We start from the raw sequence: 10,226 nt of genomic DNA, 5'->3' as shown, positions 1-10,226 counted from the left end.
ACTCCACTGAAAATGCTCTTTCCACTTGTCAATTTTTTTTTTTAAATTTATTTTTATGCTCCAATGCATAACAAACTTTTGTAAATATAGTCAAGCATAAAATAAAATTCCTACATTAAAAAGATTCTGGGTGTTCTATTCATCACTCTTTGGCTGGTCATTGGGTTCATCAGAGTTCTTGTGCTATTCAAAGTTGTTTTTACAATGTTAGCATAGTACAAATCATTCTGAGATAGTTCTGCTCATTTTACTTCTGCGTTTCTCACAGTTCATTTAAGGAGATATGTCTAAACCTGAACTCTTTATCTTTCCACATAAAAGAGCCCCCTCTTTCAAACATCAGTATTTATACTAAAGATCCCATTGTCCTTCCAGTGTTCCCGGTTCATAATCTTGGCATTATCCCTTTCTCCCTTACATCCAATCAGTTGCCAAATCTTGCCATTTCTACCCTCACATCTCTTTCATCTCAAACCCTTCTCTCCACTCAGGCCCTCATCTACATTATTGCAACAATCCCCTAATTGGGATTTCTGCCTCTTAAGTGTCTCACTCCCCCAGTCCCTTTTATGTGCTGCCAAAGTAATTTTCCTTAAACACAAATCTGAACACATGAATGCTATACAATCTGGTCAAAAGCTAACTTTCTAGCCTATACTCTGCAATCCAATCAAACTGGCCTTCTCTCATACTCCCATTTCCTACCTCTGTGTCTTTCTATTTAAACTTCTTTCCTTGCATTATGCCTTCAGTTTGAGCTCTCTTTACCTGCATATTGTGAATTCTAAAACTCCCTTCCTTTAAAGGGACACCATTTCTGCATGAAACTTTTTCAGTAACATCTAAATGCTAGAGCCAGGCTTCCTAAGTTATCTTTTATTTGATTACTTTGTGTCCACACAAACTTAATTTTTATGCTATATATATTTTATATATACTTGCTATCTCCCCATTAGAATATAAATTCATTGTGAATAAGGCCTGTTTCCTTCTTTGCACTGGTGTCCCCAGTGTTAAGCATGTTGAGGGAACTTAATACTTGAATTGAGTAACTGCTTTAGTCAGTCCTTTAAGGAAGTGGTACTTCTCCTTGCTTGAGTCAGCAGGGCATGGTACTGCTGCTGCTGCCACTTCTAGCAGGAGCAGCAGCTGAAAAAAATGGTGGGCCAGAGTGGCATGATTGCCCCTGGTGTGTGGTGGCCTCTTCATCGGCTACTGTATTTACTTTGACCACAAGATGAAGCAACCCTAACTTCAAGAACAGGCTCCAAGAATGAAGAAAGAAACAAGCTTGTGAAAGAGAGAGCTGGATTTTCCAAGTTACCTGACCTTAAAAATGCAGAAACTATTCAGAAGTTTTTCCTTGAAGAAAGCTTGGTGAGAATTTACTAGCGCAAGGTGAATATGAAGTGTTGATCACTTGAAAAATACCATTACTGTCTGTGAGCAGCCACAGTAGTTGTTGCCAGTTTTACAGCAAACTCTTCCACTACCAGTGTTCCAGATGCTTCTGATTGAGCTGCCTACAAATAGCCAGAGAATTGAGTGTACAGAGTTTAGCTCAAGATGATGTGGAATGAAAAACATGACTACATAATAAAATTTGAATAAAAAATTTAGATAATTTAGCCTAGATGATGAGCAGCAAATGGGGAAAATAGTTATGGACTGTGTATTACACTGAAATCTACAAAAGTTGATTCTAACTTTGTGGAGGTAGGTTTGCTTTGGATTTTATTTATCTTAGTAAGAAGTGTATTTTGTTAAAAAAATTTTATTTTATACACTATGCATTACCTAAATATCCCTCATTTCACTTATTACTAAAATATGCAACTATAATATATATATGACATGACACTCCTTCATGTTAAAATACCCAGTGCTCATTTTTTGATGAAGTTAAGGCAATAAAAAGAATTCTGTACTGTATTACAGGGCTAAAGGGTGGATTTGGTTTATCCTAGTAAATTTTAATTTTTTTTAATTCACCAAAGCTAACAGGCCGTGAAGTCACTAGATATAAAGTATTTCCCATTCATAAAGATAATCATGGATACATTTAGGAGATAGTTTATTTTTTGTGTATAGGGCAATAGCTATTAATCACCGCAAAAAAAATCCTTTAAAAGTTTAATTAAAATAAGATGATGAGTCCTGGATATTTTTTTGCAATTCAGTTGGTGGAATGAACACTGAACTAGTAACAGTCAGGAAATTTGTGTTTTAGTTCTGTTCTATTAACATATACTGTGATGGATATGGCATAATTTTCAGCTATTATGCCCTCTGCAACAGAAAGATAAGGGCCAATTATAGTGACTCTGAGAGACAATTTCTCAACTTTCTATGTTGAGGCATTTCCTCAGTTTTGTTTTGATTTTTGGTTTACTTCAGTAGTTTTTATAGGTGCTACTTCTACTCTACAAAGAATCCCCGTGTCTTTAGTCACAACCCCCAGAAAAGCCCCAAATTGCAAAGTTGACTATAAACCAAATAATTATGTTGAACCAGAACTCAGTTTATTGGCATGTTAATCTACAGATAGGTGTTTTCTTCTCAATAACACCAAGTGAGATAGTTTCCAATCTGCCATAACATATAACTGAAAAGCTTCACCTTGAAAATGTTGGAAGTCAGGTTCTAGAAGAGAAAAAGAGAAAGCAAGAGTTGCAAGTTATTTTCTCCTTGAAAATTCAATAATTTGACATGTATTGCTTATACTGACCCAGAAAATCTATCTTATTCCCTAATTTTAATTGTACTAGTGTCATTCCAGCCTTTTGGCCAGAAGATGGCACTGCTGAGCTAAATGGTACACTTTCCTTGCTGACATGAAACTTTCCCAAGTCAATTATTTTTGTTCTTTTTTAAACCCTTACCTTCCATCTTACTAAGTACAATTCCAAGGGAGAAGAGCACCAAGGGCTGGGCAATAGGGGTTAAGAACCTTGCCACCCAGGGTCACACAGCTAGAAGTTTGGGATCAGATTTGAAGCCAGGACTTTCCAATCTTTTAGGCCTGGCTCTCCATGTACTGAGCCATCTGGAAGCCCCTAATTATTTTCTTCTTAAAAGGCATACATTTTTATATGCTGGAGTCTCACACAACCTAGAATAGAGATGTGGGTTTTTGTAATTTGTTTGTTTTTAAACCAGATCTGTGATTTTATCAGTATAGGAAACTCTAGATTGAGGAAACCTTCAGTTCAGCTCCAGCTCTGCAGATCAATGACATAAAAGTTGTCTGGGGCAAGAGTCCAATGTCTTCATAATGTTAACAAAGCCTAAATACCACAGATGAGATTTGAACTCAGGTCCTCCTGACTCCAAGGCCAACTCTATCCACTGCCTCTCACACAAATGAGTTATTGCTTTAAAATGAAAAGTAATGAAAAGAACAGCACTATCATCTAATGAAATGGACAATGGAGTAGAGAGAGTTGTATTCCAAGTGGCCTCTCTTAACTGCCCCTCTGTTTCCAAATGCTAGTGACTTTCAAAGATAGGTTACACATAGGGTAAAATTATCTCAATCTAAGCACTAACTCTCTGGACTCCTAAGCATAAGCTGTTAACGGTTAACATCTATTACATTTATTGAGTTCTGCTGATACGAGGCATTAAAACTGACCTCTAGGTCTTCAATCATGTGTCTTGCTTGCTTTTGACAGAGATGTGCTTTCGTTTCAAAATATTTACATGAACTTAAAGTTCATGGTACATGGGAGTTTACAGAGAGAGATTTTTTTCACTCAGAACTTATGACAATCTAGAGGTAGGCAGGGCAAAAATTGTTATCCCTGATTTACAGATGAGAAAAGTGAATCTCAGAGAGATCAAGGAATTTTCCCAAGGCTAAATAAAGCTGGAACACAAACTCAGTCCTTTTGAGTCCTACTGCCATGCTTTCCATTGTTTCCATTTTTCAGAGTGCAGATATAATTAACCAGTTATCAACAAACCATTAAAGCAAACATTTATTTAGAAGAAAACTAAGCATTCCCTGAAAAGACTTTTAATTGATAAATTGGCATAAAATTTACCCATTTCAGCAGTGAGGAACATAAGAGCTTTTAGCTTCTATGTATAAGATTACATGAACATGTAATGTGAGATGTGAGGAATAGAAATATCAATGATTGATATTTTCCTCATGAAACCTCTGTAGCAACCTAAAGGTTGAAAAGTAATTATGATGATATAGACTTCGGGGAGAACTGTATCAGTACCTTTCTCACAGAGCTATTGTGGCAAACAAATCAGATGAGTATATGTAAAACACCTTGAAAATTTTTAAAATAAGATTTTGCAAATGTTTATGTTTTTGGAAAGTTTGCCACTATTTTTGAAAATTCAGCATCAATATGGAATTTCAGAACTTACTGGATTTAAATGGGGGTCTGTCTGATTCCAAGCCTGGAGCTCTACCCACTCCACCACCTAGCCAATATATGTATTTACAAAGTATGTTCAAGATAATTTGGGAGAGAAATAGTCACAAATGAAAGGAATCCAGAAAGGACTCAGAAAGATCAATTTGGCCAGAGCAGAAAATATATGAAATGAATAATGCATATTATTCCTAAAAGAGTGGAACAGACCTAGACCATGAAGGATTTTAAATGTCAAATAAAGTTCAGTTGATACTACAACTAACAGGGAGCCACTGAAGTTTACTGAGCAGGAAAATGACATCTGAATTAAATAAAGGGGGAGATGTAAGACAGGAAGGCCAATTAAGAAGCTATTGAAATATTCCAGGAGAGAGGTGTGAAGGCTTGAATTAAGATGGTGGACTGTAGGGAGATGATACAAGAAATGTGGTGAAAGACAAATTGACAGGACTGGGCAATTGCCAAAGTGCTAAGGTGAAAGTGGAATTGAGATTTCCAAGTTTGGGAAGGATAGCTAGAGAATTGAGTCAGAAAGACTCTTCTTCTTAAATTTAAATCTGGCCTCTGACACCAGCTCTGTGACTGGGCAAGTCACCTAGCCCTGTTTGTCTCAGTTTCCTCATCTGCCAAGTGAATTGGGGAAGAAATGGCAAACTATTCCAATATCTTTGCCAAGAAAACCTGAAGTGGGTCATAGTGAGAAATGACTGAACAGTCAAGGCTGGGAAGCTTGGGTATCTGCAAGGACAGTAGTATCCTATTCTTGGCTCTGGTTAAGTCTACTTCCACTATACCTTATTTCATGTACTTTAAGCTATTATCCAATAAGAGGGAAATCTGAACATTTGGGGGGGAGGGGGGAGAGAATGCATTTTCAAAATACGCAACAAAAATAATAAAGATTCCATTAAAAATCAGTTACTTACACATTACTCCTTTTTAACTTTTACTATTTTTACACTGCTGCCAGAAGATTTTTCAGCATTTGCTTTGAATTCAGTCTTCAGTGCATCTCTTACTGCTTTTGCACAGATCTGGGAATATCGGATATAGCTGAAAAAAAGATAAGTGAGAATAATGGCAAGTTATGAATACACTGATGAGGCCAAGTTGGAAAAAAAAAAAAAGAGTTACATTTATTTCAAATTGCCCTTTGAATACAGACTTCAATGAAAAAAATGCATCCAACTGAAAATGTCTCCTCTACAAGACATTCCAATGGTGTTATTAGAAATGTAGGATTTCAGGGGGCAGCTAGATGGATGATTCAGTGTACCGAAAGCCAGGCCTAGAGACAGGAGGTTCTGGGTTTAAATATGATCTCAGACACCAGCAAGACCCTGGGCAAGTCATTTCTTAACCCCTACTGCCTAGTCCTTACCACTCTTCTGCCTTGGAGCCAAAACATAGTATTGACTGTAGGAAGGTAAGGTTTGTTTTTAATGCAGGATTTCTTCCCACCTCTCCATAAAAACTGTCACACTAAAACTTCTTTCTATCCTACATTAAAATAAAAAGTTCTTAGTGAGCAAAACCAAAAAGTCCTTGACTTCAAGTTGTTAACATTCTAAGGGTTTGAAGATGGAGGCACAGTATGTACCCAAATAAATATAATTCAAGGTAAACAGAAAAGCTGAAGGAAGTAGGTAAGACTTCAAAATGTAGCAAGTTTTAGTTCAGGGAAAGGCTAATGGTTGTTTACTTTACCTGGAACAAAGCTTTTCATAGAGAAGTGATGTGAAACTGAAAAAGCAAGTTAAGAGCTACACTGTACAAATCAATTAGAAAGTCATTATGGTAGCTCAGGTAAGAGAGTGATGGTCCAGTGACTGGATGAAGAGAGGGATGATTAGATATGATTTAGATGCAGAAAAATAATCAGTACCTATTTGAATAGATTAAATTTGAAACCCCTACAGGATATGAAGAAGGAAATAAATTTTTTTTAATTATAAGAACTTATTTCCAAGTATCTCATACCCTTCCTACCATCTGCACATTATAGAAGGCATCTTCTAACAAGCATACATGTATATAGAGATTATGTCTTTAGTGTTTACCTTTTTTCAGTTCATTCTCTGGAATTTAATGTTCACAAGTTATTCTTCAAGTATTAAATCTGTAGCTGTAGGTAATATTTTATGGGTTCTACTCATTTTACTACTATCTCATGTAATTCTTTTAAATTGGGTTTTTTAAATTAGCCTGCTCATAGTTTCTTATGCACAGAAGAATTCCATCACAATCATAAACCACAATATGCTCAGCCATTTCCCAATTGGTGGACATCCCTTTGAATTCCAGTTCTTTGCTACCACAAAGAGTTGCTACAAATATTTTGGAACATACGGGTTATTTTCTTTTTTTCTCTGATGTCCTTGGGAAACAGACCCAGAAACGATATTGCCAGGTCTATGAGTGTACACAGTTTTATAACTCTCTGGGCATAATTCCAAATTGCTCTCTAAAATGGTTAGATCAGTTCACATTTCCACCAACAGTGTATTAGTGCCCCCATTTTTCTACATCTCCTCCATCATTAGTCATTTTGTCCAAGGAGGAAAATTTAATAGGTAAGTTTTGATATTAAAATAGAGTTCAAGAGAGATTAGGGCTAAATATTTAAAGATACAGACATATAATTATGGGAAACCATGAGAACAGTCAAGATCATCAAAGGAGAATAGAAAGAAGAGGATAAGAGATACATTTCTTGGGGACAGCTAGGTGGCTCAGTGAATTGAGTCAGGCCTACATCTCTGTAGAACATGCACAGTATATGTTTAAGAGATGGAACATAAACCAGCAAGGGAAATGGAATAAAAAGATAATTTGAAGAACCAGAAAAATGCAGTGTCATGAAAGACAAGACAAAAGAATATTGAGTTAGGAGAGAATTACCAGAGTTGAAAGCTGCTGAGAGCTCAAGGAGAATGATGGCTGTGAAGAGGATAAGAGATTTAACAATTAAGTGGTGGCTGCTTAAAAAACAAAAACAGGATGGGATAAAAAGACTGAAAGGTTGGAGAAGTAAATGGGAGGCAAGGGAAGTTGAGGTAGCAAAGGGAAGGAGAACACAGATGAGGGACATCATAAAGTCAAATTTTTTTAAAAATAAGGCTAGACCTGAGCATGTTTGTAGGCAACTGGGGAAGAAAGCATAGATTAGGAGTGAGGCACAGTCAAGTGAAGGTTTTTAAAAGTTAGGGTAAACCTGGCCATATTCCGAGGTAACAGAGAAAGAGATTCAAAGATATATATGAAAGAAACTCTAAAAGAACACATTGTCAGGAGAGCCAACATGTATGCATACCCCAAATTAAGTGATGCTCATATATTTCATTATCAATATGCACATACATATATATTCATTCCAGGTTTAAATATGTACTTCGAATTTCTCTTAAACGTGATTACAAAAGCAAATGTTTACTGGGCATTTCCTCCTGGGTGTCTTGTAATGTACTTAAAATTCAACATGATCAAAAAAGAACTTACTATTTTTATCTTCACCACTTATTCTCCTAAATTCCCTGGTTCTATACTACTATCCACTATCCACACAAGATATCTGAAAATAATTTAGTGAGTAGTAAGGGAACTAGTATCTGGGGAAAATCAGGATAAGTTCAAGGAGAAGGTGGTGTTGAACTGAGTTTTAAAGGAAACCAAGCATTTTATAAGGCTGAGTTGAGGAGGCACAGTGTAAACTCCTGGAGGACACGGACCTTTTTACTTTTTGTCTTAGCATCTCTTAACGCTGAACATAATGTTTTGTTGACTATTGCAAAAGACAAAGGCTAGTTGACTGACTTTAGGCATAAGGGGTTAGTCTTGGCAAAGGCAATGAGACAGGAAATGTAGTCAGGGGTGAAGACACAACATGCACAAAAATTTACAAACAAGATATATACACAATAAATTGGAAATAATCAACAGAAAAAAGGTGCTAGCATTAAGGTAAATCATTAAAGGCTTCTTGCAGAAGAAAAGAATTTCTAGCTGGGATATGAAGGAAGCCAGGAGGTAGGAATGAGGTGGAGAAGTTCAAGCCATGGGGTACAATTAAATAACTGGTGTCTGGAAGCAGACTACCTTGTGCAAAGAACAGCAAGGAGGCTAGTATCACCGGAATACAGAATACTGGGTAGGGTCGGGTGGAGATTGAGTGGTTTTAAAGCCTAGGAAGAGAGGCCAGGCTATGAAGGAGTTTGAATGCTAAAGAAGAGGATTTTCTATTTGATCCTGGAGGTGACAGTGATCCCTGAAGGTAATGAGAGGGAAGGGGATTAGAGAGTCAGACCTGTGCTTTAGAGAAATCACTTCCATGGCTGAACAGAGGAAGATGGATTGGAGTTGGGAAGAGACCTGAGGCAGGGAGACCAACTGGTAGGATTTGAAATAAATCACCCGTGAGATGAGAGCCTACCTCAAATGGGTAGCAATGCCTGGGAAGATGCATTGAAGGAAAATAGATTGACTTGGAGAAGATAATGATCAACAGGATCAGAAGTCCAGAAGGTCAAAGGCAGAGAAAAGGTCATTGGTCATTGGAAAAGCAAAGCAGTTAGGTAGTGCAGTACATAGCTTGTGGACATGTAGTCATGAACTGATTTCAAATGGAACCTCAGACACTAGCTGTGTGCCTTTGAGCAACTCATTTAACCTTAGTTCCCTCATCGGTAAAATGAGGATAAAAACAGCAGCTCCCTCCCTAGGTTGTTGATACAAGGTTAAGCTGAAATATTTGCAAAGTGCTTTAGAGAGCTAAAATGCTGATTATTATTATTATTACAGTATCTAAAAAGCCCAAAAAGGTAGAGGTAGGCTTAAAAAAAAAAAAGTCGATCATGGAACATGGTTGGAGCACTAAAATAACCCTGGCTGAGATTCCAAAAACAATTCAATAAACATTTAATGGATATTTATCGAATTGAACTGAATCACAAAGCACGAAAGTGTCGTGGGAGGCGGTCTCGGGTAGGGTTACTGCCCGCGGGGAGGGGGGGGGGAAGGAGTGGGGGAAGGCGGCCAGAAGCGGCCGAGCGGGAGCCGAGATGAGGAGGAGGATCCGGTCCAGGCCTAGGGGCCGGTCGTCTTTCACGGAGGATTCGCCCGCTCGGGCCAAGCAAAGAACTCTGAGGCTACCCAGTTTTCAAGTCACCATCCATCCAAAGCCTCGGAGCGAGACCCCCAAACCAACCCTGGGCCTACCTGAGTCCAGCCTGTCTCCAATAGGCCACCATGGCTGCAAAGAAGGCTGGCGAGGGACAGGACAAGCGAGATGTCAACCGGCGCAGGAAGGTCACGAGTCGGAAGGGGAAGAGGCGGGGATCAACGCCTACCTACCAATCCCGCCTGCGTTCTCTTCGCCTGTACGCTCTCCTTGCAACCAATAACAGAGTCTGGGTTAGACACCATCCAATGAGAGTCCTCGGTTTCCGTTCTGCCCCCAGCGCAGGGACAGCCGCTCCACCTGTGCTTAGATTGGCATTTTCCGACTGCGGAGCTCCTTCCCTCGGATACGAAATATTTGCCCCGAATTAAATCGAATTTAATAGATCAAAAACAAAATCTCTCACTTCATTCAAGCAAAATTTACCCACTACCAGTTTCGTAGAAGATGCTCAGTGTTAGGCAATGATTATGATTTCCCTCTTAAAAACACTTGCCGCCCCTCCTCCCAGGAAAGAATGAATGCTCTTCTTCCCAAACTCCTAAAGCCCCTTAGGAAGGCTCAAGCGTCATTACAAGAAGCCTTAAAGTAAGTGTGTGTGTGTTTGGAAATCTGAGGACCAGACTCCATTCTTGCATTTTTGTATTTAGGAG

The 10,226-nt window shown here is 38.3% G+C and overlaps 1 pseudogene; it reads left to right on the top strand.

Moving 5' to 3' along the window:
• Positions 1–888: 888 nt before the first annotated feature.
• Positions 889–1,580, top strand: LOC130456480 (mitochondrial import receptor subunit TOM20 homolog; annotated as a pseudogene).
• Positions 1,581–10,226: the final 8,646 nt, after the last annotated feature.

The sequence above is a fragment of the Monodelphis domestica genome, chromosome 1, assembly GCF_027887165.1.
Source record: "Monodelphis domestica isolate mMonDom1 chromosome 1, mMonDom1.pri, whole genome shotgun sequence".
Taxonomy (NCBI): domain Eukaryota; kingdom Metazoa; phylum Chordata; class Mammalia; order Didelphimorphia; family Didelphidae; genus Monodelphis; species Monodelphis domestica.
The sequence above is the reverse complement of the archived record's forward strand: the minus strand, read 5'-3'. Positions and strand labels throughout refer to the sequence as shown.